The 20,620-nt window shown below is 34.6% G+C and overlaps 1 long non-coding RNA gene and 1 pseudogene across 1 annotated transcript in view; one reads left to right on the forward strand and one right to left on the reverse strand.

The window, feature by feature from the left end:
• The window catches only part of LOC141513564 (uncharacterized), a 123,201-nt gene extending 105,896 nt beyond the window's left edge, over positions 1-17,305 (reverse strand). The window contains exons 1-2 of the long non-coding RNA XR_012475823.1: positions 17,111-17,305; positions 16,700-16,847 (exon numbers count right to left, since the gene is read on the reverse strand). This is a non-coding gene — a long non-coding RNA (uncharacterized LOC141513564). The remainder of the gene's footprint in view (positions 1-16,699; positions 16,848-17,110) is intronic.
• On the forward strand, positions 2,665-3,244 carry LOC141493081 (peptidyl-prolyl cis-trans isomerase F, mitochondrial pseudogene; annotated as a pseudogene).
• Positions 17,306-20,620: the final 3,315 nt, after the last annotated feature.

The raw sequence follows: 20,620 nt of genomic DNA on the forward strand, positions 1-20,620 counted from the left end.
AGACAATCCTAAGCAAAAGCAAGGCCTGGACCACATAGGCAACATCTTGGGCAATGACCAGGGATCAGATTCCATCCCTAATAAACAAAAAAAGTAGCTTGGCTCTAAACTTTCTATATCCCACAAGCAGAGTTAAAACAATGAAGATGAGTAAAAAAGATAAAAGAGTACTCACTATAGAAAACAAAGAGGATAAAGCAAAGAGTATAAAAATATCATGTCTAAAGGAGAAACCAGTGGAAAATCACCCAGAGGTTAAGTAGCAAAAACAGTATATAAATTGGACTCAAATACAAAAGTTCATGGAAGAAATTAAAAAAAAGGCATTTAAAACTAAAGAAGAGAGGGAAAAGAAAAATGGAAAAAAGAAATGAGAATCATGCAGGAAAATTATGAAAAATTGATCAGAGAACTCAATACCTTTACAAAGGAAACACAAAAGGTAATTGAAGAAAAAATAAAACTCTAATAACTACAATTGCACAAATAGAAACTAATGAATGAACAATGCAACAAGATTCCATCAAAAACAATTAAAAGACTGAAAAAACTGAAGAAAATATTAAGTATTTTTAGTGAAAACAAATGACCAGGAAAATAAGATCAAGGAGAGACAATCAATGAATCATTGGACTACTAGAAAGCCTAGGTCAAAATAAACCTGGAAAATATCTTTCAGGAAATTATAAGAGAAAACTGTCCAAATCTGCTAGAACAAGAAAACAATATAAGTACTGAAAGAATCCAAAGAACCCCTCCCAGAGTCACCAGGATAAAGACTCTGAGCACTGTTATAGTCAAATTTCAGAACTCTCAGATAAAGGAGGGAATATTGCAAGCAGCAAAAAAGAAAGAATTCAAATACAAGGGACACAAAATCAAATTCATACAGAACCTATCAGCCTCAACATTGAAGGATTGAAAAACTGGAATATCATTTATTGGAGAGCAAAGGACCTGGGATTACAATCCAAAATGTACTATCCTGCAAATTTCAGCACCTATTGTCAGAGTAAAAGATGGATGTTAAATGAGATAGAGGACTTCCAGAATTTGCAGACACAAAGACCGGGAATGAACAGGGAATTCAATCACCAAAAACATGACTCAAGAGTTGCCTAAAAAAGTAAAAGAAAAGGGGAAGGGAAAAAAATATAACACAAAACAAATTTTGCTCACCCTAAAAATAGAAAATATAATACTTCTAATTCATTAGAAATATATTTCTCTTAGAATAATTAAAATTTTGATTATAATGAAAGAGATTAGAATTAAAGGATAATAAATAGTTGGAACTTTTGTCTCCTTTGAAGAAGTTCAAGATGACATAACTATGTTTAAGACAAAAAGACCTGATGAAAAGCAGTGCTGTTAACTTTAAACTTAAGTGTCTCATTATCTATTGATCCACTTTAATTCTACTGTGCTGACAAAAGCTTAGCACTTTTTCTGATGAGGGCATCATAAACCGAGTGGTCCTGAGTAAGTGTCTCCCATAACTTAGAATTATTTATAAAGTTGCCAGGTGAGACCTTCAGAACCTCCCATTCATTAGAGATCTTTAAAATTCTTGTAGCTGAAAAAGGGAGTAAGGTTAAAAAATGATTATAATTATAATCTGATGTAAATTGAGACACTGCTGCTTATCAAGCAACCAAATAATTAAACTGTGATTAATGATACCTGATTAATAGTACTAGAGTGATAAAAGCAGAAGGGAAAGAGGTTCAAAGACTTATAATTTTAGAGGAAAACAAGGGACTATGTGAATGCTGAGTAAATTCTATTCAAAAGATTTGGCCCATGGGCATCTAGGTGGCAGTAGACAGAGTATTGACCCTGAAGTTGGGAGGACTTGAGTTCAAATCTGCCCTCAGACACTTAACAATTACCTAGCTGTATGACATTGGGCAAGTCACTCAACCCCAGTCCCTTCCAAAAAAACAAACAAACAATGATAGATTTGGCTGGAGAGGGAATAAGGTAAATTCCCACTTGGATTTAAAAATTTATCCTTATCTACAGAGAGGGGGGAACTGGGAAGGGAAAAAATAAGGGAAGAAGGGACTGATAAAGGGAAACTAAAGGTCTAAGTGAAAATAAACTGAAAGTTGAGCAATAACAGAAAAGTCAAAGGGGAAATATTAAAATTTTGGTGAGGAGCAATTAAGAGGAAAGGAAAGAACACTTAAAGATGAACAGATAGCAAGGAAGAAAACACTGAATTAGTAATCTTTTATTTTATTTATTTTAGATTTTTCAAGGCAATGGGGTTAAGTGGCTTGCCCAAGGCCACAGGGCTAGGCAATTATCAAGTGTCTGAGGTCAGATTGCAACCCAGGTACTCCTGACTCCAAGGCTGGTGCTCTATTCACTGAGTCACCTAGCCGCCCCAGAATTAGTAATCTTTACTGTAAATGTGAATGGGATGAACTGTCCCATAAAACGGAATTGGATAACAGAAAATATTAAAAACCAAAATCCTGCAACATGTTGTTTACAAGAAATACATTTGTAGCAGAGAGATGCACATAGGATATAGGTATTATACCAGCTAAAGTTAAAAAAAAAAATCAGGAGTAGCAATCCTGCTCTCAGACAAAGTAAAAGCAAATATTGATCTCATTATAAAGGTCCTCCCTTCCCCCCGGGGCTATCTCCATGATGCTTACCCTGTGCTGCAACCCTGGCCTGCTGACCCTGGGCCTGGACCTGCAGCAGTCCAACCACACCAGCGCCGGCATCTCTGACTCCAGGGTCACTGCAGCCGCCCAGAACCCGCTCCTCTACCTGGAGGTGGGTGCCGAGGAGCATCCGCTGGACAGCCTGGTGCTAGAGTTCAAAACAGATGTGGTGGCAAAGACTGCAGAGGATTTCAGAGCCCTCTGCACTGGTGAAAAGGGCTTCGGATATAAGGGATCCACCTTCCCCAGCCTGGTGACTTCACAATCACAATGGCACAGGTGGGAAATCTATCTACGGGAACTGATTTCCAGATGAAAACTTCCATCGTGAACCACACTGGACCTGGCGTCCTGTCTATGACAAATGCAGGTATCAACACAGATGGATTCCAAATATTCATTTGCATAACTTTCATGACAGACTGGCCAGATAGAAAGCATGTCGTGTTTGACCACATCAAGGAAGGTATGGATGTGTTGAAGTAGATAGAATATTGGGCTCCAAGAGTGAAAAGACCTCTATGAAGATTATCATCACAGACTGTGGCCAGCTGAAGTAACCCCAGTGGTGGATGACTTGGTTTCTGTAGCATAATTGTTCTCTTTCCCTGCCCTTCCTGCTGTACCCCTACAGCTGAACACATTAGGGAATTCCTGGTTGAATGTATTGTGTCCAAGATAACTGAATTTGTGGCAACATCTATTTTTTTCTCCTCATATCATTGTTTTATTCCTGTCTGTGCAAAGAACCATTTTGAGCATTTGTCCTTGTTCTTTTTCCAAACTAACTTGCCAGTATTTATGTTTAGAACCTGAACTCATCAGGGTTCCCTCTGAACCTTGAGGGCCCCTCTCTTGTTTCTGGCCATACAGGGATGGGTACATCCAGCCTTGTTTTGGCATGGATATGCATTGTTAGGGAAGTGGGCCGGACCCCATGGAGCCTTTGGGTGCCTGTCTGCTTTAACTGGTAGATAGACAGGGTGTTGCCTGACCCAAGAAGATAATGAATCAGAGTTCACTAGCATTATTGGCAAGAGATAGTCACAATTTTTTCCCCAAAATTGGTTTTTTGTACTAAACAGAAATGCCTTCTTTTTTCATCCCTTCTGGGTGTGATAAAAATCTGTGAGTATGTGACAACTGGGTTTTGTCAGCTGTGTGAGCATGGGGACATCGAATTTTCCTCCTGTTTCACCACAGAGAACTCAATTTCCTTCTCCTGTTCTTACATCCTCTAACTTTATTGCATTGCAGTCTAGCAATGTACAGCTAACAGTCATCTTTTCTCTTGATATTTAAGTTTCTCCTCCCCAAAGTCATTTTTGCTTCTTTGTAGACTGATCCTGGCTTGGGTTCTAATCTATCTCTAGATGTGTCTGGTAACCCTCTTCCCTAACATGAGGTTCCATCTGCAACTTTATACTTGGATGAAACTTTCATAACTACCTGATGGCCTGACCTGAAAAGGAAGAGATTTGATTCTTACGCTACGCCAGCAATTGCTGTAGCCTCTCATTTCAACACTGAAGCAAGTACAAGATTTCTTCCTGTTTCAAGATTCCTTTGCTCTACTCTGGCCTGAATGTGATTCATGGCGGTCATGGGAGCCACCCCCCAAGCCATGCACTTGAGCCAGGTTCGCTTGTATGTAGGAAACTGAAGTCACAAAGCATTTCTACTATTCTTGAAACATGTTCCAAATAGTAAAAGTGGGTTGCTCCAGACAAATTTAAAGAGTTTAAACTGTGAGCAGTAATTGTCCACTATGAATTTATATATCCATGTGGAAAGTCACCAAAAATTGAAAACAAATCTTATGAAAGGTTTACTGGTGGGGAGTGGTGCTCCATTGATCCTGGAGGGCACAATTGACCTCTGTGTATAGGTAAATTCATGGTTTCTATAAAAATGTGCTGATTATTTGAAGCCAACTTAGTTCTTTGTTTTTTTTAAAAAAGTATGATTGATTTTAAATGAAATAATAAATATTATTTTATTATAAAAAGAAAAAATGGATAAGAAAACTACATCTCTTTAAAAGGCACCAATGGTAATGAGGCTATATTAGTACTAAACATGGATGCAACTAGTTGTATAGCATCTAAATTACTAGAGGAAAAGTGGAGTGAATTATAAGGAGATATAGACAACAAAATTTTAATAATGGGGGACCTCAATTTCCCTCTATCAGAATAAACAATTCTAACTACAAAATAAACAAGAAGAAATTTAAGGTTAAGGAAATCTTAGAAAACTTTTATATAATAGACTTCTGGAGAAAACAATGGGGAAAGCAAAGAATATACTTTTTTCCTTATAGTACATGGCATCTATACCAAAATTGAACATTTACTAGGCCATAAGTATCTCTTAATAAAATGCAGAAAGGCAGAAATAATGAATGAATAAGTCTCAGAACATGATGCAATAAAATTACATGTAATAAAGGGTCACAGAAAGAGAAGCTTAAAACTTGCTAGAAATTAAATAACAATTTTAAATAATTACTCGATCAATCAACAAATCATAGAAGTAATGAACAGTCATATCCAAGAAAATGATAATGATGAAACATCATACCAAAATTTATGGGATGAAGTCAAGGCATTTTGAGGAGAAACTTTATAACTCTAAATGCTTATTTGAATAAAATAGAGAAAGAAGAGATCAATGATTGGGCGTGCAACTTAAAAAGATAGAAAAAGTACATAATAGACATTCTCAATTAAACATCAAAGTAGAAATTCTGAAAATCAAGGAAGAGATATATAATATTATAAGTAAAGAAAACCATTGATCTAATAAACAACACCAAGATTTGGTTTTATGAAAAAGTCAATAAAATAGATAAACCTTAGGTGAATCTGATTTCAAAAAGAAAGATGATAACCAAATAATCAGTATCAAAAATGAAAAGAGTTAATCTAACCACCAATAAGTAGGAAATCAGAGGGATAATTTGGAGCTACTTTTTCCAACTGTATGCCAATAAACTTGATAATCTGAATGAAATGGATGAATATAAAAATACAATTCTGCCCAGATTAACAAAAGAGGGAATAACTTCATTTCAGAAAAAAGATATTGAAGAATCCATCAATAAACTCCCTAAGAAAATTCTCCACCTCCAGAGAAATTTACAAGTTAATTAGAACAAACAATTAAGGAAAGATTAATTCCTATTCTACACAAACTATTTTAAAAAAAGAAAAAAGGTTCTGCCAAACTCCTTTTATGATATCAACATGGTACTGATACCAAAAGCAGAACCAAAATAGAGAAAAAAAAACTTATAGACCCATCTCCCTTATGAACATTAATGCAAAAAAACTCAGATAAAATTTTAGCGATGAGATTGCAGTAAGTTATTACCAGGAAAATATACCACGATCAGATAGGATGTATACCAAGTAGACAGGGAAGTTTCAATATTAGGAAAACACTCAACAAAATTGAACATATCTATAGCATAATCAACAGAAAACATATAATTATCTCAATAGATGCTGAAAAAGCCTTTTATGAAATGTAATATCCATTCCTATTAAGTACATAAGAAAGTTTAGGAATTAATTGAGTTTTCCTTAAAATAATAAGTAATATCAATCTAAAAATCATCAACAAATATATGTAATGGGAATAAACTTGGAGGATTTCCAATAAAATCAGTGGTGTAACAAGTATACCCATTATCACAGTTACTATTCAGTATAGTTTTAGAAATGTTAGCTTTAGCAATGAGAAGAAAAAGAAACTGAAGGGATCAGAATCAGCAATGAGGAAGCACAGTTTTTACTCTTTGAAGCTGATATGATGCTATACTTAGCGAACACAAGTGAATTATCTAAAATCTCCTTGAAATAATGAAAAAAATTCAGCAATGTTATCAGGATATAAAATAAATCCCTATAAATCATCAGCATTTCTGTATATAAACAACAAAGCGGGCCACTAGGTTGTGCAGTGGATTAAGCACCAGCCCTGGAGTCAGGAGTACCTGTGTTCAAATCGGGTCTCAAACACTTAATAATTGCCTAGCTGTGTGGCCTTGGCAAGCTACTTAACCCCATTTGCCTTGCAAAAAACCTAAAACAAACAGACAAACAACAAATCCCAAGAGCCAGAGATAAAAAGAGAAAGTCCATTTAAGGTAACTGTAGACAACATTAAATACTTGGGAATCTTCCTCCCTAGACAAACCTAAGAAACCTTATGAATATAAATATAAAGTACTTCTCATTCAAATAAAGTCAGATATAAATTATTGGAAAAATGTCAATTACTTATATTTGTCAAGCTAAATTAATAAAAATGTCAATTCTACCCAAATTAAATTACTTATTCATTGCCATACCAATAAAAATACCAAGCTAGAAAAAATAGTAACAAAATTCTTCTGGAGCAACAAAAGATCAAGAATAGCGAGGGAACTGATGAAAAAATGTAAATAAAGGTGACTTAGCTCTATCAGTTCTAAAACTATATTGTGGCAGTCATCAGAACTGCCTGGTAGTGGTTAAGAAGTAAGAGTAATGGATCAGTGCATTAGGCTAAGTTCAAGGGAAGGCATAGTAAATGACTACAGCCATCTACTGTTTGACAAACCCAAAGACATCAGCTTCTGGGATAAAAACCCACTATTTGACAAAAATTGTTAGGAAAACTGGAAAACAGCATGGCAAAAAATAGACATAGACCCAGATCTCATAACCTATATTGAAATAAGTTCAAAATAGATACAGGATTTAGACAAAAAGGGAGCCACCAAAGATACATTAATAGATTAAGAAATACTCATCTATCTATCTATCTATCTATGGGAATGGGATAAATTTATGACCAAACAAGAATTAGGGTATATTATAAAGTGCAAAGTGGAAAAATTTTGATTATACTTAAATTAAAACAGTTTTGCAGCAATAAAATCAATGTTTCCAAAATATGAACGAAAGCAAAAAAAAAAAAAATAAAAACAACAAAACACTGGGAAACAATCTTCACAACTAGGAGTTCTGATAAAGGGTTCATTTTTAAAAATATATTGAGAATTGCATCAAATTTTTAAGGTTATAAGTCATTCCCCAATTGCTAAATGATCAAAGGATGTGGATAAACAGCTTTCAAATGAAAAAATTAAAGTTTTATATAATCATATTAAAATGTTCCAAATCATAATTGATTAGAAAAATGTGAATTAAAACTATAGTAAGGTATCACATTTCACCTATCAACTTGACCAAGATGAGAAAAAGGGAAAATGATCAATGTTGGAGAGGCTATGGGAGCAGTGGGACATTCATGCATAGCTGGGGGACTTGTGAATTGATTCAACCATTCTGGTGGGCTATATAGAACTATGCCCCAAAAAGCAGTAAAAATGATCATTTCCTTTGATCCAGCAATTCTAAGCCAATATCCAGAATGGGGAAAAGTCCCACATATTCCAAAATATTCATGGCAGTTGTTTTTGAGATGATTAAACTTGATGGAAGCAGCTACTCTCAGCATTTCAGAGATACAGGATGTTGACTATGGCCAAAATTGTCCCAATCCAGAGTAAGAAAACAAAACAAAGCAAAACAAAAAAGAACATGTCAGAATTTAATGAACACTTTAGAAAAATTATCTCTTCTTGTCTCTCTTTCCCTTAATTCTAATTCCTCATGCCAAAAATGAGTGATCTGTAAACATGTTTATCTTCACTGCTGAGGGGAAGTGGTTAGGAAGGGAGGGTAGAATGAAATATTGCAACTTAAAAATATACATGTGCATATGAATGAAAAAGACAAAGTAAATAAATAAAGTAATTAACTATAAAAATCATAAAGTGCTCTAAATACTGAGAGACTCCAAACGTCTCAATTAAGAATTAAAAATGATAGTACGTTATGGGAGACACTGACTCAAGACCACCCAGTTCATGATGAAGGTGCTAAGCTTTGTCAGCACAGCAAACTTAAAATGTTTCAAAGGTTATTGAGACAGTTATATTTAGAGTTAATTCCCCTATTTTTTTATCAAGGTTTTTTTCCTCAAACACAGTTATGTCAGCTTTAAAGGAGAGATAAGATAGAACAAATCCTATATCCTCCAAGTTCAATTGCTTCAATTATATTTGAGCATTTAATTGTTCCAAAGTAAGTAAAATTCTCAAGAGTTAGAAATGTTTTATCTTCCCTTTGGGGGTTGTATACAATTTGATAGTATTGACTAAATTTTTTTCTTTCTCCTTTTCATTTACCTTCTTTTTAAAGAATCTCTTGTGCTGTGTATTTGATGATTGAGTTCTCTGTTCAGGTTTGGTCTTTGTGTTAGGAAATTCTAAAAGTCCTCTATTTCACTGAACATCCACCTTTTCCACTAACATTATATGCTGTATTTTGCAGGATAGTAAAATTTTGGTTGTAATCCCAAATCCTTTGTGCTTTGATAAATGGTATTCTAGGTCCTTACTCTTGAGGCTGATAGGTCCTGTGTGAGTCTGATTGTGTTTCCTTCATATTTAAATTGTTTCCTTTGCTGCTTGCAGTGATTTCTCCTTTATTTGAGAGTTCTGGAATTTGACTAAAACAGCCCTTGGAGTTTTTATCCTGGGCCTCTTTCTGGAGGGGTTTTGTGTATTCTTGCAATGGTCATATTGTTTCCTAGGAAACTTGGACAGTTTTCCCTAATAATTTCCTACTTTATGTTTTCCAAATTCTTGTTTTTATCTAGTCTTTCTAGTAGTCCAATGATCAGTTGATTATTTCTTCTGGGTTTATTTTCCAGGTCTTTGTTGTTCCTAAAAAGGTACTTTACTTTTACTTCAATTATTCCAACCTTTTGTTGTTGTTGTTTGATGGAATCTTGTAGTCTTGTAGATTCATTGGTTTCAATTTGTTTAATTCTAATTTTTACTGTTATATTTCCTTCAATTACCTTTTCCTTTCCTTTGTAAAGTTATTGGATTCTCTGGTCAATTTTTCATTATTTTCCAACATGCTATCATTTCTTTTTTCATTTATCTTCTTCCTATTTCTTTAATTTTTTCAATTTTTTAAGTTCGTATATGAGCTTTTGTATTTCATTCAAATATTCAAATTCTTAGTCGATTTGAGACTACCCTGTGAGTGATTTTTTAATTGATTTCTTTTTCCAACATAGCATTGTTATCATCTTTATTTTCAAAGTATTATTCTATAGTGAGTGCTCATTTAGCTTTTTTTGCTCATCTTTTTTGTTTTAGTTCTGCTTCTGGGGTATAGGGAATATAGAGCTAAACTTTACTTTCAGCTGGGTGTGGAGTCTGCTCCCTGGCTTATTGTTGGCCAAGGTGCTGTGTATGCCTTGCCTTTGCAGAGCTTTATTTCCTCATTTGTGTCCATGTTCTGACTTAGCAGTAGTTTGTTCCCAACCCTGTACTGTCTTTTGCCTTGGTTTTCCCAGGGTTCAGACTTTGTTGGGATTGGGATCCTCCTGGTTGGCTTGCAGTCTAGAGGCTGGGACTTCTGCTGTTGTTAAACTGTTTGGCTAAACATCTTCCTTTGACTTTCCTCTTGCTTTCTTGCCTCTTGGGCTTTATTTTCCCTTTTCCACCAAAGACACAAATCTTCACTGAAGATCCAGCACAATGTCTACTGTTGTAAACTTCTTTGGATCTTCTCTTTTTCTTGATATAGCATGTAGCTTGAATATCAGCTCAAAGGTTTAATTTTTCTTTGGTAGGGAAAAGCCACCATTTTGGCTCACCACTGAATTCCTATGTCATATAATGTAATCTGATAGGTGCGTGGTAATGCCTACTAAAATGATTTAGAACATTTTCATATGTCTACAGATGACTTTAATTTCTTCATCTAAAAACTGCCTTTAACTGGGAAATAATTTCAACAGAAATGATAATATTTAAATGATGATCAATTATGAAATTGATTATTCTTCTGATGATCAAAAATGCTATCCATCACCTGAAATACAACTGACTTACTCTAAGCACAAAGTGAAATACATTTCTTGCTTTCTTTATTCTTCTTTTTGATTATGTGGCTAGTACTGAAATGGTTTGCATACTTTCAAATGTAAAACTGATATAATTTGCTTGTATCCTTCAAGGTATGAGGATGGAATTTGAGGGGGAAGAGAATTCATAACTTAGCAGCTACTAAGAAAAGAATGTTAACAATAATAAATTAATGATAAGACATAAAACACAACATGTGATAATAGAGTGTATATTTGGAAGGAAGGAAACAAGCATTAATTTCTACCATGGAGTAGACTATGTGTTACAAGTTTTACAAGTTAAATATCTCATTCGATCTTCACACATGCTTGTTGTTAAGTGCTAGCATTATATCTATTTTACAGTTGAAGAAATTGAGGAAGAGTGAGGTTAATTGACTTGTCCAGGGTCATGCAGTTATTAAGGCCAGATTTGGCTCAAGTTGGTATGTTTCCAGACTCAGCTGACTATCTGATTCACTAATCAGTTGTCAGAATAGAAAGCTCAGCCCAAGTCAATCAAAGTTTAATTAAAGAATTAAAAATATTTTAATTCTTAAATTAGTGGTGCCCTCACTTGATGAAGGTATATTTCCTGTTTTCTGGATCTAAGTTCCCATTCATCATTTTATAAAGTAAAGCTGATACTCAGATCTCACTTTCTGACATTAGATCACACTGACTTGAAACAATATGGTCTATAGTGATCAAATAAAATATCTAGTCTATATTCCCTTTTCTGAGCAAAAAAAAAATAATTTTATCTCTCTTTCTTTCTATCATCTTTGTATCTGTCATGATGTCTGAATAAACAAATGGGCTTCAGGGCTGAAGAATCTGTAGATTAATCCATTGGTTTCAAGTATAAGACTAGCCACACTTTGATGTATTTGTCCCAATTTGGAAATATATAATAAGATAAATAAAAATTGGGGGCAGGTAGGTGGTGAAGTGGCTAGAGCACTGGTCCTAGAATCAGGAGGACCTGAGTTCAAATCTAGTCTTAGACACTTAATAATTACCTAGCTGTGTGAACTTAGGCAAGTCGCTTATTGACCCCCCCCATCTTGCAAAAGCAAACAAGATTAAAATATAAAAGAACATTAATAGTGGTGATATGTGATTTTCTAAGTCACTATGTTACAATGTAATGTCTTCTATTTTCATTTGACATCATTGGTCTTCTCCATAATTTCTAGCATACTACTTCTGGAAACCTGATTGATCAAGCTAAATCATTTTGTTTATTCAAGTGTTGGATTCACTTTAAGGAGCCCCAAAACTCTGTTTGTTCATTAAAATATTCCCAAAGGAAAAGAATACAAGGCTATGAAGTATAACCCATGCATTTCTCATGAGTAAACAATAAATTCTTTATATAGCACAAAAGAAAAAAAAATTGCATGTGAGCTCTTGTACCATTCATTCAGAGAAGGGAAATGATTTATCTAAGATCTTAGAAAAAGTTTGGGTTACAAGGTGTTCCTATTTTCAGTCCATGGTTCTTGCTATTTTGCTGTACTGCCTCTTAGCTGCCATAAAATTCTACTTGAGCAATTTAAAGCTTTTCTCTTTTTCCTGGATAGAAAAGAATATCTTAAAATGAAGTGGAGTGTCAATGGCTTTCACCAGTCTCCTCTCCTCTGGAGTAAATGAAAAGTTGTTTTTATATGTTGACACCTTATGAAATAATGTTCTTAGATTAAAATAAAATAATAACAATGCATGTAGTTTACTACTTATCCTAATATGCAATTCTCAACTGACAAATCACCAAAATAGCCAGCTATGAAGTTGAAAATTCAGTCAACTATGGGGTTTATTTATTCCATCACTCAGCCTCTTAGGTTGACCTGGCCAAAGATTGGTCACTCATATTTCTGACTAAAGGGCAAGCTAATAGAAAAAGGTGTGCCACATTCTAGAGCTAAGGAAATACATTTTATCAAAATATACCAATAATCTAGGACTTCATCTGTCACACATTTCCTTCCCTCCCACCTACCTTTCTACCTTCATTCCTTCCTCTCTCATTTTTTACTTTCTTCCTAAATACATGTCATTCTGAATATATATATATATAGATATAGATATAAATGTATATATATATATCTATATATATATATATATCTATATATATATGTAAACATTTTAAGCTGTCAAAACACCTGATACTTTTATAGAAAACACTAGACTAGGGACAACTAGGTGGCACAATGGATAGAGCACCAGTACTGGAGGCAGGAGTATCTGAATTCAAATCAGGCCTCAGATAACAATTACCTATCTGTGTGGTCTAGGGCAAACCACTTAACCCACTTGTCTTGCAAAAAAACTAATAAAAAAGAGAAAAAGAAAACACTAGAATAAGACATTACAAATAGAGTATTTACCATGCAATTTACAATTTATCAGGCCCTATCCTAGAGGGCTGGGGCATGATTAAAAGAAGCAAGATGGTTCCAGTTCATACAAAAACTTAACAGTCTACTGTAGGAAGAAATGAAGTAGAAGAGGAAAGGAGCAAGGAAGCTTAAAAAAAGGAAGGGAGGGAGGAAAGAAAGAAAGAAGAAAGGGAGAAAGGAAGATAAAAAAGAAGAAAGGAAAGTTGGGAGGATGAAAAGAAGGAAGGAAGGAAATGAAGGAACAAAGGAAGAAAGAAAACATCAGGAACCTAATATGTTTCAGGAATTATGTTTTGCTTTATAAATATTATTTTATTTGATCTTCACAACACTGGAAGTTAGACATTATTTTACCATTTTCCACAGTGAAAACTAGAGTTTGTGACTTTCCCAGGGCTAAATAATTATTAAGTATTGGAGTCCATGTTTGAACCCAGTTCTTCCACACTTCAGACTTAGTGCTCTGTCCATTGTTCTGCTATATACTTTTACACAGAAAAGCAGGTAAGACAATATTGAAAAGGTGTTGGAAAACAAGGAGGAATAAGACAGTTGCTCAGGCTATTGGGAATGGATATGACTTGGAAGTAACATGAAGGACTAGGATCTAATGATAAGGCAAAAACTCATCTATCAGAGCTAGAGAATCAAGGATATTGGTCGAGTTTTTATTGGAGAGGAAATGAAAAAGATTAGAGATAATATGAAAAAGACTCTGGGAAGTGCCAGACATTGACTATAATCATCAAGATAACGTGAAGGCTTATCCAAACAAAAGCTCCTCCAGAGCTGAGAGACTCATGTGTATAGTTCATGATTCTCCAAGAGTGAAATTGTACATGCTAGATAAATGAATATTGTGATCAAAGTACAATACTTTTTGAAATTTGAATTTCATTTTACATTTTAAGTTGTAAATTGTCTCCCTTTCTCCCTGAACTAGAGAAGGCTACTATTTGACACAGATTTTAAAAACATGCAAAATTATACTATGCATTCTTCTTATTAGTTCTTTTTCTTGAGCTAGATATAATTTGCCCCAAAGGACCTTTATAGTTAATCTGATATTTATAACATTCAATTAATTGGTAATTTACAAGTGCTTTTGAAAAATATTGTTGTTAGAATACAGAATATTCTCTTATGTCAACTCTCTTCAGTATTTCTATGTTTTTTCTCAAATCAGCCTGTTCATCATTTAAGTAGAATTCCAACACAATCTTATACCACAATAGAGGCAACTAGTTGATGCATTGGGTAGTCTGCCATTCCTCAAGGCAAGAGAACCTGAGTTCAAATCCAGATGCAGACACTTACTAGATGTGTGGTCTTGAGCAACTCACTTAAATCTGATTGCCTCACATTCAGGGCTATTTTCAGTTCTCCTGATTTATATCTGATTATGGAACCCAGATGGCTCTGGAGGAGAAAGTGTGACTGGTGACTTAGCACAACTCCCCTTATCCTTCCAATCCACATGCTTGTCGTTGTATCACCTCCCTGATATCATGGTCCTTGAAAATAAAGGGCATTCTTTTGTTCTTCATCATCATCATCATCATCATCATCATACTCATCATGTCACAGTTGTTGAGCTATTCCCCTCATTTTCCAGTTTTTTGTAACCACAAATAGAGTTGCTATAAATGTTTAATAACATATGAATTCTTTACCTTTTTACTGGTCATTTTCAGAAACAGATCTAATAATGGTATTTCTTGGTAAAAAGGTATATACAGTTTTATTTTTTTAGACATGAACTATTCAATTTAATGACCAATCATAATTCCAAAGGACTAATTATGAAGTATGTTACTCACCACATGATAGAGAGGTAATAGATTCTTCAGGAAGAAGCTTTACCTTGCTTAATATTTTTAAAAAAGGTTCTGATTTTTCTTTTCCTATTTTTACCATTTTTATAGAGGAAAAGTATAAGAGAAATTAAATAAGTGCTTGTTGCTTGTAAAAATCAAAGTAAAAAATTAAATTAAATAATATTAAAAAATTTGAAATTATACAAAGAGAGTGATTAAAAATTCATAAATTTTGATCCAGAGATTCCCTTTCTAGGTATATCCAAGTTTGTACTGGAAAATGTTTAATAACCAGATCATAATAAAAGAAAGATATGTGCAGGACACACTTTTAAGTTAATCTACATTTTTTCTCCATCACTTTTCAAAGTCTAGACAGCAAAATGATAGCATTTGTTGTAGCATTTGTTGATTTCTGAGATGCAAAATTTACAATGAAAATTAATAATTAGCTCTCATAGACATAGGATCTGGCTTCACCACATTGGTGCATATATATCCCAAGAAGGTCAATGACAACTTTTGTCATTGAATTGAAAAGTTATTATCAAAATAAATAAAACTGTATATACCCTTTGACCCAGAAATGCCACTATTAGGTCTGTTTCTGAAAGTGATCAGGAAAAAGCAAAAGGAATGTTTGCTTTAAACTATTTATAGCAATTTTCTTTGTGGTTTCAAAAACATGGAATGTGAGGGAAATGGCTAAACAATTTAGGCATGATGATGATGATGATGATGGTTGTCCTTCATTCTCAGAGAACATAACATAAGGCAAGTGATAACATGACATACTATGAAATAATTATGGAAACACTTTTTGTAGTGGAAGATTTGAAATAAGGCAAAATCAAGTAAGCAGAACCAGAAAAATAAGATATACAATAACTACAAGAGAAGAACAGCCAAAAAAATTTGAATGTAAGAACTGGTATATGAAAAAAAGAATTGATATATGATTCTTCAAGAACATATGAAGGTAGGAAATTGATGGTCAGGTGTAGAAGTCACCAAGATAGGCCATAATTAAAACATACTCTACAAGGACTGTCAGTCTTAGTCTTCAGAGCTACAGGAGAAGAAAGTGTACCAAAAGAGCTTGAAAAACAGCTTACCATAAAGGCAGGTTTGAAAAAGAAAGACTTTACCAGAAGATTCAAGAAGGGGGAAAAATCAAGTTTGAAGAGTTAGAGAGGAGTAGAGATATGACATGAGGGAAGGGATAGCTAAACTTTTATTTATCTTTGATTTAAAAAAATCATGATAATTTGGAAGGTTTGTTCTAATTATTCCTAAGATTAGGAAAGATTTTATGAAGAATAAAGTATTTGAGTTGCTTCTCAGAGGAAGCGAGGGTTCATGAGACTGAAGATGGGGGAATGCATTCCAGATACATTGGAAAGACTAAGAAAAGATTATGGACTTTGGAGTCAGAAGACCAGAGTTTTACTCCTACTCCTGCAATTTATTACTTATGGCATCTGAGACATTTAACTGCACTGTCCTGGGCATCATTTCATCATTTTCTTCATTTGAATATAGGATTAATATTATTGACATTACTACCAAAATTACAGACCTAAAGAGAGATTCAAATAAGATATTGTACTTGGACTAGCAAATCTTGCAGACCTATACACATGACAGTTGACATTACCATAGCTTCATCTTTATTGTTTTCAATATGCAGAAAAGTACTAAGAAAACTCTGTAGGGTTCCTAAATCTGGCTCCAACCTGCTATTCCTGTGCTTGTTTGACTCTAATCCCTTTCACACAGCCTACAATGAAGAGAGAAGTTGATTACATACCTTTATCCATCATGTTCTGACCAGTGAGGCAGTGAGAAAGCTTATAGATAGAGTGCTGGACCCTGGATTAAGGAAGACCCAAGTATATATTCAGCCTCAGGCATTTACTAGTTGTATGAACTCAGAGAAGTTGATTTCCCTCAGTTTCCTGAATGGTAAAAGAAGATAATATTGGCAAAATATTTAGCACTGGAGAGCTGAGAGAGTAGGTATTATACAAATTTAATTCTTTCCCTTCCCTCCCTCCTTTCCTCACTTTCATTTTTTTTCAGTTCAGTACATTTATTTAGTCAACTCCCAAAGCTAATATGCTAATATATATATATATATATATATATATATATATATATATATATATATATATATATATATATATATATATATATATACCGCCAATACATAGCTCTCTACCTAATTTCTCTTTGGCTCCTCTATCTGAACAGTTATCAAAAGACATTAGTTGACTTATTCTCTTGTTCAGGAAACTACAAGCACAACTTGGAAGATCAGCAGGGAAAATTCTGCCACAGTGGGTGTGGAGCTCAGCTCAGTGTGGCCATAAGCACCATGGCCCTTGGTGCACTCTAGGCCTTGGGAAACTGAGAGGATGCCCATGGAACCACCCAGTAGGGAGTCTCCTGGCAACTGCTCTCATTGTGCTCAGTCCATGGAATGTAAGGGGATGTGGGAAGACTGTTGAGTCTCCTCTGTCCCTGGCTCATGACTCTGGTGCTCTGTCCAGACTCAGGTTGCAGTCTGGGCCCCCCTATTGCCACTGAGCAGGGACCTTCCTCACAGCTACAGAGTAGAGGGGGGTGCTTGTGGTCATCCACAGACCAGAGCACAGGCAAGAAAGTAATCAGAGCCTCTACAAAGACCTTGAAGGAACTGAAGTCCTTGCAGGGGTACCCTCAAAAGCTTGGAAAGCACCTAAGACCCAGGGCAGACAGTGGAGAAATGATAACCAAAAAAAGGAACCTGTCCATAGATAATCATTTTGGTCCGATGAAGGAGCAAAACACACACTCAGAAGATGACAAAGTTCAAGCTTCTGTATCCAAAGCCTCCAAGAAAAATAGAAATTGGTCTCAAGTCAAGTTCTGGCAGAGCTCAAAAAAATTTTGTAAATCAAGTAAGGGAGGTAGAGAAAAAAATGGGAATAGAAATGAGAGCCATGTAGGGAAATCATGTAATCCAAGTCAGTGTCTTGGTCAAGGAGATAACAAAAGCATGCCATAGAAAATAACATCTTAAAAATCAATTTAGGTCAAATGGAAAAAGCAGTCCAAAAAGTTAATGAGGAGAAGAATATCTTAAAAAAGAAGAATTGGTCAGATGGAAAGGGATTCCAGAAAGCTCTCTGAAGAAAACAACCACTTCATATATAGAATGGAGCTAAAGGAATTTGATGACTTTGTGAGGGAACAAGAAACAATAAAACAATACTAAAAGAAAGAAAACCTAGAAGAAAATGAAAATATCACATTGGAAAAACAATTTACTTGGAGAACAAATCCAGGAGAAAGAATTTAAAAATTATTGGGCTATCTGAAAGTCAGTATCAGGAAATGAGCCTTGATTTTATTTTTAAAGAATTTCTACTGGAAAATTTACCTGCGATCCTAGAAACAGAGGGTAAAATAGAAATTGAAAGAGTACATTGAGTTCCTCCCAAAAGAGATTTAAAAATATACCCCCAAGAATATTATAGCCAAATTCCAAAACTCCCAATTCAAAGAGAAAATTTTACAAGCAGCCAGAATAAAATAATTCAAATATCGTTGCGCTGAAGTCATGATTACACAAGATTTAGCAGCATCTACATTAAGGACTCAGAGCTTGTAATATCATAATCTGGAAGGTAAAAGATCTAGGAATGCAGCTAATAATCAACTATCTACTAAAAATGAATATCCTTTTCCAGGGAAAAGATGGACATCAATGAAGTAGGGGAATTTCAAGTGGTCCTGTTGAAAAAGCCAAAGCTGAACAGAAATTTTAAGTGCAGGAATCAAGTAAAGCATAGGGAGGGTGGATGAGAAAGGCAAATTATGAGGAAGGTAATTATGTTGAAGGGCATATCAGCCTACATGGTAAGATGATACTGATAACTGATATGCACCTTCTCATTTAATAGGGCAGGTAGAAGGAATATATATAGACAAAGCACAGAAGAGTTCAATATGAAGGTACAATCTATTGTAAAGATGGAGTCGGGTGAAAAAAAAGAATGTACTGGAAGAATGGGAAAGGAGAGGTAGAATTGGCTAAGATATTTCACTTAAAAATTTTTGCAATTTCTTAGAAGGGGAGGGGATGCGTGAGTCTTCATTATCAATGGAAATGGTTCAGAGAGGAAACAACATTCAAATTTAATAGGGTATAGAAATATTTTGCCCTAGAGGAAAAAGGAGAGAAATGGGATGGGAGAATTGGTACATGGAGGGGAGGGGCAGTGTAGGTGATAGAGGAGAGGGTAAATCATGGAGAGGGTATAATCAGATATAACACCCTTTTTTTTCAAGTTGGTGAGATTGGATGACCTGCCCAGGGACATGGGCCTGGGTGATTTTTGGGTGTCTGGGGTGGGATTTGGACTCAGATCCTCCTGGTCCCAAGCTTGGTACTCTGTCCACTGTGTCATTGGACTGCACATAAGATACTTTTGAAGAGGGACAGAGCAAAAGTAGTGAAAAAATAGAACAATGGGGAGTGGGGATGAATGAATGAAGGGAAATACAATCAGAAAATACAATCAGTAACTTTTCCAAATGAGTCAAAAAATATGGAAGTAACTTCTCTAATAGATTTATGATAAAGAATGCAATCCACCCCAAAGTCAGAACTAATGGTATCTGAACACAGACTGAAGCATATTTTGTTTTTTCTTTCTTTCACCTTATTTCTCATAAGGTTTTTTTTTTTTATTTTTATGGGGGGGAGGGAGGGTTTACCCTTACAAAAAGACTATTTTAGTAACATGTACATAAATAAAAATGTAAATTAAAAATAAAAATAAAAAAATAAAATGTTGTTTCTATAAAAAAAAGAATATTCTCTCTCCACAAAACTAGAAACATTCCTGCTTAGGTAGAAATGATCAATCTTTCTAATTGATTGCCTCATGTCATTATGTTTTGTCCCTCCCAAGAATATGAATTCTGTATTTGAACTTGAATATTTTATTTGTTTATAAATCTACCTATCTCCCTTATCCCCCATTATATAGTTAGCTAATTGAGGGCAGAGGTCTTTGAGGTCTTTCCTTTTTTTTTTCTCTTCTCTTCTAGCAGGTCACCTTCTGCTTATCAGGTGCTTAATAAATGTGTGTTGAATTGAGTAAGTGCTTTAAATGTGTATGAAATCATCATTTTACAATACCAAAGGCAATCTTCAGGCAATAAAATGAATAAAATGATGCAATTTGAATACGATAACCAGAGTTCCTTAAAATACTAAAACCAATCTTGGAACACTAAAACTGTCTGAAAGGGTAAAGAAAGTTCAGGAAAGGCAATCTTCTGCTGCTAAAGGCAATCTTCCAACTACTACAAGTTGTCTAAGGGCAATCTCAATACATCAAAAGCAATGAAAAAATAAAATAATAAAATTATATTATGACAAAAAAGAGATCACTATGGATCAAATAAAAGCTGAACATCAATGATGGGAAATGAGAGGTAAAAGAGTATGTAATGTGGGTATCTGAAAACCTCAGGGCTGCTGTTATCTTCCTCAAATTTAGACAGGTTAAATTTCTTTATGAAAAATGAATCCTAAGTAAAATTACTTGGAGCTGTGGTATAATAGGGTAAGATAGATCTTTCAGGCACTTTGTTCTTGGCTAGGACTAGCTAGCTCTGTCCACTACATTGAGAGAAATCAGCCCTATATAACAAGGAGATGATGTTCTATCTTCAA

This window comes from Macrotis lagotis, chromosome 1 (genome assembly GCF_037893015.1).
Source record: "Macrotis lagotis isolate mMagLag1 chromosome 1, bilby.v1.9.chrom.fasta, whole genome shotgun sequence".
NCBI lineage: Eukaryota > Metazoa > Chordata > Mammalia > Peramelemorphia > Peramelidae > Macrotis > Macrotis lagotis.